A 17666-nucleotide genomic window follows, 5' to 3' on the forward strand; every position below is an offset into this window, starting at 1 on the left:
GGAAACAGCTATCTAAATTTGGACACTTTTATATAGTCATAGACGTTAATTATATCATTTGGAGGATTTATTCCCATTTGAACTGTGAGATATGGAATTATTTTGAGAGACTAATTCTATCCAACAGAGAGTGGCTCTCTCCATATATTTCAGCGTCCATTTCACACATCAATACACTATATATGTATGCATCTATTTAATCTTAGCGGCTTATAATACCTCAGTTTCATGCTTTGAGAATTGTTGTGATCTTTTAGTAAGTCTGTTATTGTTTTTATGTTAATACATTGTTTTTTATCAACATCATTGTTATTTAGGTGCATGTAACATGATTTTGAGACAGATTGAATGTGGGGAGCAAAGGACAGTTCTGAGTCAAGTATGACACCTAGGCAGCGAGCTTGTGGGGTAGGGTTGATTGTTTAGTTCTCAACAGTGATAGAGATATCAGATTGGTAACTACTATTGGCCGGTGGAAATATAAGTAACTCTGTTTTGGAAATATTAAGCTTGAGGTGGCGAGATGACATCCAAGATGAAACAGCAGAAAGGCATTCAGTGACCCTGACCAATACAGATGGTGACAAATCTGGGGAGGAAAGGTAGATTTGAATATCATCTGCGTACAGATGATACTGAAATCCAAAAGAGCTGATTAGTTTACCAAGAGATGAGGTATAGACTGAGAAAAGCAGAGGACCTAAGACTGAGCCTTGTGGTACTCCAACTGAAAGAGATAGCGAAGAGGAGGTAGATTCAGAGAAGCAAACACTGAAGGAGCGATTAGATAGGTAGGATAGGAACCAAGAGAGGACTGTGTCTTGAAGACCTAGGGATTGCAGTGTTTGTATGAGAAGAGAATGGTCAACAGTGTCAAAAGCAGCAGAGGGATCTAGAAGAATAAGAAGTGAGTAATGTCCTTTGGACTTCGCAGTGACTAAGTCATTCACTACTTTAGTCAATGCTGTCTCTGTGGAGTGTTGGGAACAAAAGCCTGACTGAAGTTGGTCAAATAAATTGTGTGATTTAAGAAAGTGTGTGAGGCAAGTGTAGGCAAGTCTTTCAAGTAGCTTGGAGGGGCATGGGAGCTGAGAGATGGGACGGTAGTTTGAGAGAGAGTTAGGGTCAGAAATTAGTTTTTTTCAGAATGGGAGTAATCAGTGCATTCTTGAACAGTGAAGGAAAGATACCAGTAGAGAGAGAGAGAGAGAGAGAGAGATTACAGATGTTAGCTAAGGTTGGGATGAGCACAGGAGACAGAGATTTACTTACTTGTGAGGGTATAGGCTTAAGAGGAGAGGTAGTAGAGTAGCAGGATGAGAAGAATGTTGACACTTCATCTTCATTTGTGGGATCAAATGAGGAGAGAGTGCCAGAGGGTTCAGGTAGAGAATTGAGCAGGTCACTGACTGAGGAAGAGCATACCATTTCATCTTGGATCTTATCAATCTTGTCCTTGAAGTAGGAAGCAAGATCTTGCGCCTTAATAGTGGCTGGTGGATTGGGTGAGGGAGGGTTCAGAAGTGATTTAAATGTATTAAAAAGTAATTTGGTGTTAGAGGCTTGAGCAGAGATGAGAGTTTGAAAATATGTTTGTTTGGCAGAGTCCAGGGCATTTCGATAAGAGTGGTAGACAGTCTTATATGTGAGAAAGTCACTTGGAATACGATATTTACGCAACTGACGTTCAGCTTTCTGTGAGAGTTTTTGTAGGTGTCTTGTTACTTTAGAGTGCCATGGTTGACATCTAGACCTACGTGGAGTGTGATGGGTAGCTGGAACCACTTGGTCAAAGGCTATTTCTAGAGTCTGGTTCTGGTGTGATACAGCTGTCTCAGGAAAAGTAAATGCAGAAATAGATGAGAGCAGTTGTTGCAGAAAGGTGGACAGTTCATGAAAATTGTGTTAATATTTCTGCGGGTTTGAGGAGGATTAGAGGACTTAAATGACTCTGAGTTTGGTGGAGAGCATGCAGGTGATAAAGTTGTGATCTGAGAGAGGGAAAGGGGTGTTCGTGAATTCAGAAACTGAGCATAGTCTGGTGAATACTAGATCAAGGCAGTGGCCCTCCTGATGACTAGAGGAGTCAGTCCATTGGGAGAGGCCGAGAGAGGAGGTTAGAGAGAGTAGTTTGGAGGCATGAGCACCAGGTTTTGGACTATCAATAGCAATATTGAAATCACCCATTGTGATGGTGGATATGTCAGAGGATAGGACGTGAGGGAGCCAGGCAGGAAAATCTTCCAGAAATTGTTTGGGTTGTCCAGGTGGGCGATAGAGAGAAAGGAGTGTAAATCCTGATGGAATGTACTTCAAATGATGTGAATGTGAGTGATGATACCAGAGGTAGAACTGTGTTTGCGAAAGATTGGGAAAGTAATAATCCAACCCCACCTCCTTTACAGTTACCAGGCCTGGAGGTCTGTGTGAAGGGGAGACCACCATGTGACAGTGCTGCAGGGGAGGACGTGTCTGATTGTATAAGCCATGTTTCTGTTATAGCAAGCAGATTGAAGTTGTTAGATATGAGGGAGGTCATGTATGGATGTTAATTTGTTACAAATGGAGCATACATTCCATAAGGCACATTTTAATGATTTGGAGGTTGCAAGGAGACATGTGATGTTTATGAGGTTGGCTGGATTTCTATATTGCTGTGAATCAGGTGGGTGTGAGTGGGGTAAGTGATTGGGTCCTGGATTTGGGGAAATGTCACCAGCTAAAAGAAGCAGGAGAGAGAGATAAATAAAGTTGGAGGTTTGTGAATGTTTTTATAGTGACCGGTTGTGCATGTTATTGTCAAAGTAGAGAGATAATTAAAGGGGTGAGTAGCAGGGAGAATGAAGAATGTTTTTGTTTTAGAGAAAAAACGATGGAGTACAATGAAGAAATTAATTTGTGGTACATGGTTCGTTTCAGATAAAAGTACAGTTCTTTAGGCTTGGAGTGCAAAAAAGTTGCAATATTTAAATGTAAACGTTCAAATAGCTGTTTACTGGTTTTGTCCAGCTGTTTATTTACAAACACTTAGTATTATGAATACATTTCATATGGGAGGGCAAATTGATCAGCACAGCTGACCATAGATTGCATCTAGAGGAATACTTGGCAAAATAATAAAGGCTACCAGTGTGGCAAAAGTTTAGTTGGTTATAGGTGAAAGTGACACTTTATGTGAGTATGCAAACACCAGGCCAGCATGCTTTCATTGAATATGCATAACTAAGCAAAAATTGCAAACCCAGGTATTAACAGTTGCAGGTAAATCATGATATAATGACTGTTCTTAGACTGCATGAGGATGTGAGAGAGAAACATATGTACACACAGTACGTTAAAAAGGACAGATGAGTTTTGCATGAGGTTGAAAGGTGTGTTGTATGTCTGTTCCTTTGCTGTAATGTTGTTTGTCTGTTTCCATCCTGTTTAAGTCCTGGATCAGTCCTTTTATAATATTTCATAACCCTTTTAAACAACCCTCTAATACAACCCTGATCAGCCCGGCTGATCAGCCTAGCACTTCTCCTTAAGAATGGATTCTATCCATGTGTGTCCAATAATTCAAATTAAGGCCTAACACCCCACCCCCAGTTACAAAGGATGCAATAAAACTCCACTAGTATAAACACTAATAGCAGATTACCAACAATTTAGAAAGTTAAAATAAAGGGTCATCCTAGTATACAATAATAACTGCTGATGTAAATATTATAGGTGTAATTACCCAATATTATATTTTTGTACTGTAGCATGAATTTTCTAAATAGACCAAAACGGCAAGGGACCGGTGTAATTACCCAATATGATATATACAGCGCAGATAATACTTGCCTATTTCTGAAAAAAGCATTTAATAAGAGATTGTGAAAGTAACACATGTATATGTGCGGATGAGCACTACTACATCGGAGAGGCGTGTCATAAAGAGGATTTATGTTGCGTACACACGGTACGATTTCGGCTGATGGCCTATATTGGCTAGAAACTGCCGGAGGCATGAGCCTCCGATCTAACCAATATAGGTTCTGCCTGCACTCTTTTTATTACTTTCTATGTCACCTGCACTTTTTATTTTTTGTGTTTTTCCACCAGGATTGAATTATAGGCTCTGTGGACACAAAGATCAAGAGGGGGTACAGCCAATAAGTTTCCTCTCCTCTAAAGCTCTGACTTTGGCTCTAAGGAGCCTTATATCACCACGAGTTGCGGACAAACAGGTGTTTTCCTCTATGAGGAAGGTTTGAAGTTTGGTCATTGTGTTAATTCGCTTGTCTTGCACTTTGTGATCACAAAAGAACCAGACCCAAGTTTACAATGAAATAGAAAAATAATCCATAAAACAAAAACAGACGAATAATTGTTGGCGCAATTCTGTACTATAAACATTACGGGAATTTACTATACCGTAAAAGCATAATATTTATCTAGTAAATTACAATCTATATTTAAAATTACTCACAAGGGATTAAACATAACAAAGGTTGAAATAAGTTATATTAGCACTATATGCCAATAAAAAAAAATACATAATTAGCTTACTATAGATACAAATAATAAAACGCTACAATTATAAGTACATTATAAACCATTGTTTTCCAACCTCGCTCCTAAAGGCATACTAACAGTCCAGGTTTTGAAGATTACCATGCTTGAGCACAGATGATTAAGTCAAAATAACTGCGGTACTAATGAAGTCAAAACCTGGGCCGTTAGTGTGCCTTAAGGACCGTGGTTGGCAAACCCTGATATAAACAATAACTTAGATGGGAAGAACAGTTTTCACTCTGCTAAATACATCTGTAATAATGACAACATGAAGATCTAATTAAACAAACACAGATATGCTTTCACTCCTAATAGGGCGAGAAGGTCCCAAACAAATGGCGGAGTAATCAAATCATAAGTCATGACAATACGTTATTATAATAATAATAAAATTAAAAAAAAGCTCCGTAGGAGCCCCCACACCAGTTACGTTTTCTCTGCTAGAGAACAGGTGTATTCAGTACAAAGGTAATGTTCCATAATTTACTCTTAAAAGAAACAACATAGGGGGTCATTCAGACCTGATTGCTGGACAGTGATTTTTGCAGTCCTGCGATCAGATAGTCACCGCCTACAGGGGGAGTGTATTTTTGCTGAACAATTGTGTGATCGCATGTGTAGCAGATCTGCACAAACTGATTTTGTGCAGTCTCTGTGCAGCCCAGGAATTACTCTGCCCGTGCGATCACAACAGGCTGATCGGGGCCTGAGCTGATGTCAGACACCCTCCCTGAAAACGCCTGAGCCCGTCTGCGTTTTTTTGGACACTCCCTGTAAATGGTCAGTTGCCACCCACAAACGGCCTCTTCCTGTCAATCTCCTTGTGAACGCCAGTGCGAATGGGTCGCAGGGTGCCAATGCCCATTGCAGTTGTGCGATGCAACGGCGCAGTGCGGTGCAGGCGCATGTGCAGTTCGGATCTGATCGCCCGCTGCGCGAAAACGCACAGCAGCGATCAGATCTGAATGACCCCCATAGTTGGATTTAGCAGATAAGAGTGTCTGCAATCAGTGTTACAAGTGTGCTACTCAGTTGGGACAATGGGCCTGTATAACACCATGATAGCCATTCACTTCTAGATGGGCATCAGAGATACTGTAATATAAACCAAACTGAAGATTATTTCTTACTGTGACACATCAGTGGCTAATTCAATACCAATAGGAAGGAGTGTGCAAAATGTGACATATGGGACCAAAATGTCATTAGCAGTATAACATTATTTGTATTCCAAGCATACCATTTGGTACACCATATTAGACTACTCTGTGATGGTGGGACTGATACATCCAGTTTTATGGCAGTAGGTAGAGGCTTTATTTCTGTTTCTCATTCATAGGGGTATATTTACTAAGATGCCGTTTTTTCTTCAAAGTGTCATCTCGGTAATTTACTAAGCAAAAATCACGGCAGTGATGAGGGCATTCGTAATATTTTGGAAGTCCTAGGAAAAAATCACGAATCAATACACCATCGGTCAAATACGCCTGCAATTTGGTAGAAATCGGGAATTTACTAAAAAGTGCAAAACACAAACACTGCCGACAATAGCCAAACACTGCCGTGATGAAATACAAATCTTGAAAAAGTGCTAAAAAAAAACAAACCTGCTTTTTTATCCCGTGTTTGTATAGGCATGCACGGATCCATGAGATCCGTGCATGTTTTTCAGTGGGAAGGGGTGGGAAATGTTTTAATTTTTCAAAAAAAAAATGCGTGGGGTCCCCCCTCCTAAACCAAACCAGCCTCGGGCTCTTTGAGCCAGCCCTGGTTGCAAAAATATGGGTAAAAAATTGACAGGGGTTCCCCCATATTTAAACAACCAGCACCGGGCTCTGCGCCTGGTCCTGGTTCCAAAAATACGGGGGACAAAAAGCGTAGGGGTCCCCCATATTTTTGAAACCAGCACCGGGCTCCACTAGCTGGACAGATAATGCCACAGCCGGGGGTCACTTTTATACAGTGCCTTGCGGCCGTGGCATCAAATATCCAACTAGTCACCCCTGGCCGGGGTACCCTGGGGGAGTGGGGACCCCTTCAATCAAGGGGTCCCCCCCCAGCCACCCAAGGGCCAGGGGTGAAGCCCGAGGCTGTCCCCCCCATCCAATGGGCTGCGGATGGGGGGCTGATAGCCTTTGTTGAAAGTTATGAATATTGTTTTTAGTAGCAGTACTACAAGTCCCAGCAAGCCTCCCCCGCAAGCTGGTACTTGGAGAACCACAAGTACCAGCATGCGGCGGAAAACCGGGCCCGCTGGTACCTGTAGTACTACTACTAAAAAAATACCCCAATAAAGACATTACACACACACCTTGAAAGTATAACTTTAATGCATACATACACACCACCATATACACATACTTACCTTATGTTCACACGAGGGTCGGTCCTCTTCTCCATGTAGAATCCATGGTGTACCTGTTGAACAAATTCTACTCACCAAATCCAGTGTAGAGGGCTCCTCGGATAATCCATTTGTAATCCACGTACTTGTAAAAATAAAAAAACGGGACACCCGACCATGAACTGAAAGGGGCCCCATGTTTTCACATGGGACCCCTTTCCCCGAATGCCAGAAACCCCCTCTGACTGATGTCTAAGTGGGTTTCTTCAGCCAATCAGGGAGCGCCACGTTGTGGCACCCACCTGATCGGCTGTGTGCTCCTGTACTGTCTGACAGGTGGCACACGGCAGTGTTACAATGTAGCGCCTATGCGCTCCATTGTAACCAAAGGTGGGAACTTTGTGGTCAGCGGTGAGGTCACTTTCGGTCAACCGCTGACCACAAAGTTCCCACCATTGGTTACAATGGAGCGCATAGGCGCTACATTGTAACACTGCCGTGTGCCGCCTGTCAGACAGTACAGGAGCACACAGCCGATCAGGAGGGTGCCACAACGTGGCGCTCCCTGATTGGCTGAAGAAACCCACTTCAGTCAGAGGGGGTTTCTGGCATTCGGGGAAAGGGGTCCCATGTGAAAACATGGGGCCCCTTTCAGTTCGTGGTCGGGTGTCCCTTTTTTTTATTTTTACAAGTACGTGGATTACAAATGGATTATCCGAGGAGCCCTCTACACTGGATTTGGTGAGTAGAATTTGTTCAACAGGTACACCATGGATTCTACATGGAGAAGAGGACCGACCCTCGTGTGAACATAAGGTAAGTATGTGTATATGGTGGTGTGTATGTATGCATTAAAGTTATACTTTCAAGGTGTGTGTGTGTAATGTCTTTATTGGGGTATTTTTTTAGTAGTAGTACCACAGGTACCAGCGGGCCCGGTTTTCCGCCGCATGCTGGTACTTGTGGTTCTCCAAGTACCAGCTTGCGGGGGAGGCTTGCTGGGACTTGTAGTACTGCTACTAAAAACAATATTCATAACTTTCAACAAAGGCTATCAGCCCCCCATCCGCAGCCCATTGGATGGGGGGGACAGCCTCGGGCTTCACCCCTGGCCCTTGGGTGGCTGGAGGGGGGGACCCCTTGATTGAAGGGGTTCCCACTCCTCCAGGGTACCCCAGCCAGGGGACTAGTTGGGTATTTAATGCCACGGCCGCAGGGCGCTGTATAAAAGTGACCCCCGGCTGTGGCATTATCTGTCCAGCTAGTGGAGCCCGGTGCTGGTTTCAAAAATACGGGGGACCCCTACGCTTTTTGTCCCCCGTATTTTTGGAACCAGGACCAGGCGCAGAGCCCGGTGCTGGTTGCTTAAATATGGGGGAACCCCTGTCAATTTTCCCCCCATATTTTTGCAACCAGGACCGGCTCAAAGAGCCCGAGGCTGGTTTGGCTTAGGAGGGGGGACCCCACGCAATTTTTTTTTTTAAGTTTAAACATTTTTATTTTTTTTAACAAGGTGCACAATGAAGCCCAGCACGGATCTCTCAGAGCCGGCCGAGATTCATTGTATTAAAGTCGGCAGTGTTTTACAAGTCACTCACGTAAAACACTGCCTAAAAAAACGAATGACATCGACATCGGAAAACCCGAAAATGCAGAATACGGCAGCTTAGTAAATTAGTCGTAATCAATTCAAAAAGTTGCATATTTACACTTTCGATGTCATTCGTGATTGAACTTTGACCTCAAACGGGAAAATACGATTCTTAGTAAATTTACCCCATACTGTCAGTGTATCCGTTTTGGCTTCATAAGTTTTAACTGAATCTGCCTTTATTAATGATGACAACATAATTAAGGAACAGAAACACCTTGGCAAATATATGGCTTAAACAAAGGAATCTGTGAGTGGAAAGTTGGAAAAATACGCAGATGGAGAGCTGTGATAGATGGTAAACAGGAAACATATGCATTGCTAATTACCATTACAAAAATAGACGCGTTCTGAAAGAAGAACGTAGAAGGATATTATGTGTCATATTTGTCACACAAACCTTTATAAAACTATCTCTATTTTTTAGATGATTATCTTCCGCCCACTTACAGATCATGTAAGGAAGGATACAGAGCAGGAGTAGGACCACTCAATGAATAAACACAACGTCTAATATAATTGAGATAGAGAAACAACCTGAAAGTTTATGCAAAAAGTTTCATCAGATCTGGAGAAAGTTGAGATAAAGTTGGGAATATATGTTTTTCCTGAACACATCAGAGTTCCTGTTGGTTGTTACATGCTAAACACAATGGTCTATTTCCATTTCAGCTTCATGTGTGGTTGTTCAGATAAGCTGTAGGCTGCATAAGCCTGAGGCCATATAAGAGCCCAATTTTTTGTGATTGGTTGTTTATGACTAAGCAGTTGCTAGGTAGATTAGTGTTTTCTCGGGTATTTTTCCTATAGGATTACAGGGCTGTCCGTCAAGAGTTTAAGGGTTGGTCTTGGAATAATATATAAGCCATAGTCATGTGCCTCAGATTTCCTCTTGCCATTTTGGAATGGCCCAGGAAGGCTGAGTACTGCTGGCATTATATATTGTTCATAGTTGTTGCTTTGGCGTGGGTTCTTATTCCACTTCTAATATGTGCTTCATTCCTATAGTCTTTTTCCCATCACACTGCTTTTATTCCCCCCCCCCCGTTCTCTCATTCCTACGTGCTTGTCTTCATTGCTCTTGGTGATTGTGGCTACTGTGCCCCCCCTCCCTGTGGGTCCTCTCCCCTCCTCCCCCCCCTTCGCTTGTCTGCGGGCGCGGGATTCCAGCGCTCTCGGGCGTGGAGCGTGTCCTCCCCGGTCTCCGTCACAGCGCCTGCTGGAGCGCGGCGGGGTCGGACCGCTGCATCCCGCGCTTCTCCCCCTGATGCTTGGCCGGGCGGTGCGGTGCCCCTGTCTCGGCGATCGCCGGTGTGTGCAGCCGCGGTCACGGGGAGTCGTCCCCGGCGCCAGTAGGGCTGCGGGGCTCCCCCCACCGGTCCTGCTTCTTCCAGCGCGTTCTGCTACTTCCTCCCCGTTGCGGCCCCGGCTGACGGCTCCTGCGCACACGTGGGCCTGGCGGCCCGGGGTTGGCTGCGGGGGGGGGGAGCGCGCGGTGTGTTTATGGTTAGCGGGGTGTAGCTGGGGCAGCGGCTCTGCAGTGTCCCCACGGCTTTCTGCTGCGCTGGGCGCAGCTGTGGTGCTCTCTCAGGCGGGGGGGTCCGGTTTTTGGGGTCCCTCGCTGGGTGTGGGTGGGATGTCGCGGCCAGGCCCCCTGGTTCTGGTGCGGTTTTCCGCTGGCGGTCGCCGTTTCCTGAGTGCATTGGGTGCCCCCCCCTTTTAGTGGGGGCCTCCGGCCACGGTACTCACGGCGGGGCCGGACCTGAGTGGCCGTCCCCCTTCTCACGCTTGGCTGTTCCGTCATGCACCCCTCCCATTTCCCGGCTTGCAGGTGCCCCCGTTTTGCAGGCTGGGACGGTGCGGATTGCGGCTGCGCGGTCGTCTGCGGCAGCCTCGTTCCACCTGCCTGGCCCTCCTTCTGGTTTTTCAGCGCCGGCGGGGTTGGCCGGGGGTCAGGTCCCTCCATTTTTTCCCGGAGCTCGTACCTGGCCCATTGCTCGGTCGGTTACCACGCCTTCCATGGCGCGCTTCCCGGGCCTTCCGTATGCCTCCCCTCACTTTCCCCCGCGGCGGCCCCTCCTGCCCAGTTTTTACAGCCTCCACGCTCCCGCTCATTTCCCCACCTTTTCTCCTATGTTTTCCCGGGCTGCGGGTTATTTCCCCCCCCCCATGGCTTCCGGCCTACACCATTGGTATGCCCAGTGGGTCATGGCAGCCCTCCTGCACTATTTACACTTGCGCCCCCCCCCTCCCTCCTGTGCCTCCTGTTTCGTTGTCGGAGCGCGGGCGCTTCCTGCGCTTGTTGTCCCCTCTGTTTTGTCTGCGCAGGTGTCTGCGGGTCCGGGGGAGTTGGGGCATCAGCACGGAGGAACCGGAGGCCGAGGAGGGATGCAGCGGCAGCGGAAGACGCACCGCCGAGATCGGTGGCGGCAGCTGATGGTGTTCCAGGTCCTTCAGGCACCGGTGAGCATGATGTTGTTTCTCCTTATTGTTGTTACAGTACTTTTAATTTCTGTAGTGTTCCTCTGGTTCTCCTTGGCGCCCGCGTTAGTTGGCTAGGCTTATTGCGCGGCGCGTGGCGTTAGGCGTCTCGGAAAGCCAGGGCGCCGGCGGCTGCGGTTCCCCCCGCCCCCTGTGGTTCCCTCCGCCCCCTGCGGTTTGCCCGCACTTTCATCTGTGGTTGCGGTTTTTGGATTTTACGGTTTGTGGCACCGGGTCGCGACCTGCCGCGTATCCCCACATAGTGCAGTTTTGTGTCAGCGCACGCAATTTAAATTCTAGGTTTACGCTTGGGGAGATTACGACGTGAAGTCCATAGTGCTCGGGGTGGTAACGTCGTTTTCCTTGGGGTTGTGGTTGGGGGTCACCCGGCAGGCCAGACCGCGCAGTGGGGTCCCAGGTCGCAGGCCCCTTGCAGTTGGCGCTTCTGTTTTGCGCTCCTTGGTAGGGGTGGGTTTTTTTTCGCTTATGGCAGGGGCAAGTACACCATAGACGTACACTCCCGTTTTCGTCACTCATGCAAATTTGTGAGGCCTGTCACCCGTCCAGTGACGGTGCCCCAGCCACGAGCGGGTAACCTGCCTGTGGTGGCGCGCCGGTGTTTTATGTACGCTCACGTGTCCCGCGTCAAGTCCGGCGGAAGGTGGACGCAGATCCGGCTTGGGGCTCGTGTGGGCTCTATGCCGTTTTTTGGTTGTGTTTTCCCCTCTTCCCCTGCGCCCCTATCCCCGGCAAGTTTTCGTGCCTCGATTAGGTGCCAGTTGTAGGCTGACAGGTGGGTGCCCCTGGGTTTTTCTGTCTCATGTGCCTCTTTTGAGAAATTGGGAGGCATTTCGGTTTGCAGCTATTCTCCTGTAGGTTGCCAGGTCTTTGTTCGGGGTCCGGGGTGTTCCCGTTGCCCTGGTACGCTGCTGGGGCCCTACCGGTTGCCTGAGTTTTCAGGGGTTGGCGCTGGGCACAAGGGCGGGTTGCTGTCGCCTCCCCGCTGACAGGGTCCCGTCACTTTTGGGTTTTAGTAACCACTGCTTGGGGTAACGCGACGTTCGGCTTAAGCGGGTGCAGTCATTGTTAGCTCCTCCCCTTTTGCGAGCAGGTTTATCCCCATGGGTGGCAAAGTTTGCAGGACACCTACGGGCCACTGCGGGGTCGGCCAAGTAGCGTCCCGCAGTTTCCCTTCCCGCGAGATCGGAGATGTTTGGTTGATTTGGTCTTCATTCCTAAAGTCTTTTTACGGGGAGGTTTTTTGGGCCTCCTCCTCCTTGTTCCCTCCGGTCCCCACAGGTTTTGCGTCTGTTGCGACATCTGCTGGCGGCGCGGTTTTCCCATCACGCTCCCGGAGTCGGACTGGGTTTGCGGATGCTTGGTCTCATTTTCAGTTTTATAAGTGCCGTGAGTGGGTTCCGGGGGTGGCGACATAGGGTTTCTCATGCTCGTCTTCTGTCGGGTGGATTGTCCAAGCGGGTTGGCTACTCGGGCTAGGCATGCGCTGGCTCCTTCCTCGTTTGGGGCATCTGCTGCGTCCTAGTGTTTTTTCAGTAGGTTGGATACTGCGGGTGTGTCCCTGGTAGACGGTTTGATGGTTTTCGTGTTCAAGCGTTATCTGGGAGGTAGGTCCTAGGCGGCCTTGTATCCTGCCTTTGTGGGCATTTCCTTCCGTTCTAGGCTGCGCGAGCTGGTGGACCCCGCCTGGTCTTTCGCCCCCTTTCATGAGCGCTTAAGGGTTGGGCTAGGGTGCACCCCGCGCCTGCAGATACCCGTAGGTCTGCTACGTGGCAACTTTTGGCGTAACTGCTTGGTGTGTTGCCTCCTGTCGCCGAGTTGGTGTTGGTGGTGGCCCCTGTTTTAGATTAGCCTGTGCTTTAGCTTTCTTCTGGGTTTTGCGGGTAAGCGAGTGGTGGCGAGCAGCAAGCATTTCGGGATTCCCGGGCCTTTTCTGTAACGCGGGTTGGAGGATGGTCGGTTGCTCTGCAGGATGGTGTGATCCAAATCGGATCAAGCAGCTGGGGGTCGCTGGATGTCCTTGGAGGCCCAGGAGGTGGTGGGTGTCTGCCCGCTGCACCTGGCGCATGAGTATAGATGGGCCTCTGGGGGGGCGACCAGTTGCTGATACAGGCGCTCGCTGGTCCTCTCACTAATTGACAGTTTGCTACTGTGTTTGGGGTTGGTACCCATTCCTTGCGGAATGGGGCGGCTGAGCATGCGGCAGCCGCGGGGTCCTCCACGGCAGCTGTTCGGGAGCTGGGCCGTTTGGAGGTATACTTCTTAGGTCCTATTCCTTGCGGATTGGGGTGGCTACCATGCGGCAGCCACGGGGTCCTCCACGGCTGCTGTTCAGGAGCTGGGGGTTGGGGGTATACTTCTTAGGTCCTATTCCTTGCGGATGGGGGTGGCTACCATGCGGCAGCCACAGGGTCCTCCGCGGCAGCTATTCAGGAGGTGGTCCGTTGGAGGTATACTTTTTAGGTCCTATTCCTTGCGGATGGGGGTGGCTGCCGTGTGGCAGCCATAGGGTCCTCCTCGGCAGCTATTCAAGGGGTGGTCCGTTGGAGGTATACTTCTTAGGTCCTATTCCATACGACTGGGGGTGGCTACCATGCGGCAGCCACAGGTTCCTCCACTATTCAGGAAGTGGTCCGTGGAGGGATGCTTACTATAAGCCTTCTGCATGTGAATAAGGTTTAGTTGCGCTAACCCAAAGACTTGTTTACCCGTCGGTTTTTGAACGGGTAGCGTTCAGGAATCGAGGGTGTGAAGTGAATTTTTAAATTTTCCTCCGAGGGGGCCTAATTACAATTGGCTCATCAAAGGTCCACGGGAGGTTTTTTGAGTTTTCTCCTTCACTTGGGTTACTTCTGTTCTCTGTCACTTGGTTTTCCTATGTGATGTATGTCAGTGTGATGATTTTAGGGTGTTTTTCTTTTGCAGCCGTCGATGGTTTGAACAGGAATGGCTGGTTTGGCCACTCTTACATTTTTGGGCGGCAGGGCATTACTTGGCGCGTAGGACAGCTGATGTTTTGGGTTATGGCTTTTAGGTGATCAGGCATCCTCTGCTTGTACTGCGTCAGCCGCAGTTTCGACAAGGAGGAGGGGGTTCGTCTTCTGGAGTTTTGCAGGTTTTTCTTACCTGGGGTTTTTGTCCTTTCAGTTAGCTTTCTTGTTTTCCTGGGTTTTATTGGTTTGGATGGCGGGGCGGTTTGTTAAACCTTTGTGGCGGGAAGTCGCTACCAACCAGCGGTCAGATGGGCATAAGTGGTCATTGTGGGGGCACCCTCTTCAGAAGGACGGCAGGTGTGTCCTTACCTTGCGGTTGGACATTTAGACGTTCCCCTGCGGGAACCGAACGTTTGCCAGAGAAAAGAGTGGTGAGTCCTGCACAATGCGGGTTATGCAGGGAGGAGGCGGTGTTGTGGTTTAGTCCCCTCCTCAGTTTTTGTGTTTCAATCTAAATGACTGGAGCTGGTGTCTGGTAGCGACTTTTCCTTTGCCATCCTCAATATAAGACCAATTCAATTACAATTATAGTTTAAAGAACAGGTCAGCGATCAATAAATATCGTCTGACCTTTAACTACAGCTAACCGTGTCCGTGTCGTTATTTTAGTGTGTCGTTATTTTAGTGGTAAGCTAGCTTAAAGAAGTGTTTATGTCAATCGCAATAAAATTATGGGCGCCTTATCTTGTAAGATACAATACAGTAAATATGAATATAATGTACAACGTCTCAAATAGTGTCACCTCGCGGAAACATATATGTAATGTACAGTATATGATGGATTTGTAGGAAGACAAAGGATCATGCACATCAAACATCAGTGCACAAATGTAGAATAAAACCTATTTTACAACATGCTATAGTTTGTGCAATTTAACACCAATGTCAAGCACAATTCATTTGTGAGTGCAATAAACTATTGGTTGTTGAAAGGGACAAGATAAATACTATGGTGGTCATTCCGAGTTGTTCGCTCGTTGCCGATTTTCGTTATATTGCGATTAGTCGCTTACTGCGCATGCGCAAGGTTCGCAGAGCGCATGCGGTTAGTTATTTTACACAAAAGTTAGGTATTTTACTCACGGCATAACGAGGATTTTTCATCGTTCTGGTGATCGTACTGTGATTGACAGGAAGTTGGTGTTTCTGGGCGGAAACTGGCCGTTTTCTGGGTGTGTGTGAAAAAACGCTGGCGTTTCTGGGAAAAACGCAGGAGTGTCTGAAGAAATGGGGGAGTGTCTGGGCGAACGCTGGGTGTGTTTGTGACGTCAAACCAGGAACGAAACTGACTGAACTGATCGCAATGGCTGAGTAAGTCTGGAGCTACTCAGAAACTACTAAGTAATTTCTATTCGCAATTCTGCGAATCTTTTGTTCGCAATTTTGCTAAGCTAAGATACACTCCCAGAGGGCGGCGGCTTAGCATGTGCAATGCTGCTAAAAGCAGCTAGCGAGCGAACAACTCGGAATGAGGGCCCATGAGTAAGTGGCTGATTCTAAACCAGCCGGATCTCTGTGCATGGATGCTAATGGAGAGTCTTGCTTACAGCGCAGATCATACCTGTACTTGCCTATTTCTGAAAAAAGCATTTCATAGAGATTGTGAAAGTAACACATGTAAGTGCGGACTGCTACATCAGAGAGGCATGTCATAACGAGGATTTATGGTTCGTACACACGGTACGATTTTGGTTTATGGCCTATATCGGCAAGAGACTTCCCAGAGGCATAAGCCTCCGATCTAGCCAATAGCACAGTCTATTTTGTCTTACAATGCTGATACCACGGGAGCACGCATCGACATTGCAAGAACATACACATGGGTGGTCATTCCGAGTTGTTCGCTCATTGCCGATTTTCGCTATATTGCGATTAGTCGCTTACTGCGCATGCGCAAGGTTCGCAGAGCGCATGCGCTTAGTTATTTTACACAAAAGTTAGGTTTTTTACTCATGGCATAACGAGGATTTTTCATCGTTCTGGTGATCGTACTGTGATTGACAGGAAGTGGGTGTTTCTGGGCGGAAACTGGACGTTTTCTGGGTGTGTGCGAAAATACGCTGGCGTTTCTGGGAAAAACGCAGGAGTGTCTGAAGAAACGGGGGAATGTCTGGGCGAACCAGGAACGAAACTGACTGAACTGATCGCAATGGCTGAGTAAGTCTGGAGCTACTCAGAAACTGCTAAGAAATTTCTAATCGCAATTCTGCTAATCTTTCGTTCGCAATTCTGCTAAGCCAAGATACACTCCCAGAGGGCGGCGGCTTAGCGTGTGCAATGCTGCTAAAAGCAGCTAGCGAGCGAACAACTCGGAATGAGGGCCATGGTGCGATCTGCACTAACTTTTCTTACAATTTTGTCAAATCGTATATAGTCAAAATCGTTAGGACAAATTACACAATGTGTACAAGGCTTTACATACAAATGTAAATGATCCCCAAAGCAGACAGTAAGATCTACTTGTTGATGAAGGGACACTGATACTTTTCAGGGCTTGCTCATGTATTGTGTTTTACAGGAGGTTCCATATAAGTGGCCACGAGAAACCTTATATGAAAATGCACGTAGCCATAGGGATTGTGCCTTATAACCAATGCAGGGTAATGGCACTGATGATCCCATTTGACTGTATATATCTCTGATCTCCATTCCCCCCCCCCCCCCCCCGTATATTACAGCTACACAATGGAGGTAAGTTGCAATCAAGGAGATTGCTAAACTCTACGGGAGCAAGAGAGAGTGCTACTATGTCAGGGAGTCTTGCTTGAAAATCACAGAGAGTTGGCAAGTATGGCACAGATATGAATTTACGCATTTTTGTGCATGTCCGTCCTACTACTGAGTTGGATGGACTTGGTCAGATCAGTCTTTCTTGGAAATTGGGTGTTTTGATGTTTGAACTAGGTGGCAACAATGTGATCGCACAGAATTACCCTGACCTGTGGGATTGTCATGGGCATGTACTAAAAGCTGTGTGCGATTGCGAGCTGTGCATACTGGGACGGAAGCCTATCCCTGACACATCTCTTGCATCCAGCATGGGGCACAAGTCCTGCTACTAATGATGATTTTGCTGTGGCTGGCATAAAATGGATGGACGTCTTTCAAAAGCACAAAGCCCACATTAGCTGAGCGAAATCTTGCATTACATAGGTAGTAGATCTGGCTTCTGCGACCGCCCACAAACATGGCCACATTACATTTGTAAGCATGATGATCAACCATCACATGTTTACAGTTGTACTGATGGCACATGTGTCTTCCGTTGCCAATGTACCAGGGTCCTGACAGTGTTTGCCGACAATATTAATGTTGACAAGACGTATGCATCCTGGCAGTATTATCTCCTTCTTTCTCCTAAATTCTCTTATTTGGGTCACAAGTTTAACAGCGAACAGTCAACAGAATATCACAAATAAAAGATAATACATGACAGCTGTATTTCTCCACTGCCATTCAGAGCTCAGCCAGCAAGTGCCCCCCCCCCCCCCCGACACACACACACACACACACACACACACACACACACACACACACACACACACACACACACACAACTCTAATTACATTCTGGGGGTAATTCCAAGTTGATCGCAGCAGGATTTTTGATAGCAACTCTCTCTGCACATGTTAA

The 17666-nt window shown here is 47.4% G+C and overlaps 1 protein-coding gene across 3 annotated transcripts in view; it reads right to left on the bottom strand.

The window, feature by feature from the left end:
- The window catches only part of FGF14 (fibroblast growth factor 14), a 900283-nt gene that overhangs the window by 45893 nt on the left and 836724 nt on the right, over positions 1-17666 (bottom strand). The window lies entirely within an intron of this gene.

The sequence above is a fragment of the Pseudophryne corroboree genome, chromosome 2, assembly GCF_028390025.1.
Source record: "Pseudophryne corroboree isolate aPseCor3 chromosome 2, aPseCor3.hap2, whole genome shotgun sequence".
Lineage (NCBI taxonomy): Eukaryota > Metazoa > Chordata > Amphibia > Anura > Myobatrachidae > Pseudophryne > Pseudophryne corroboree.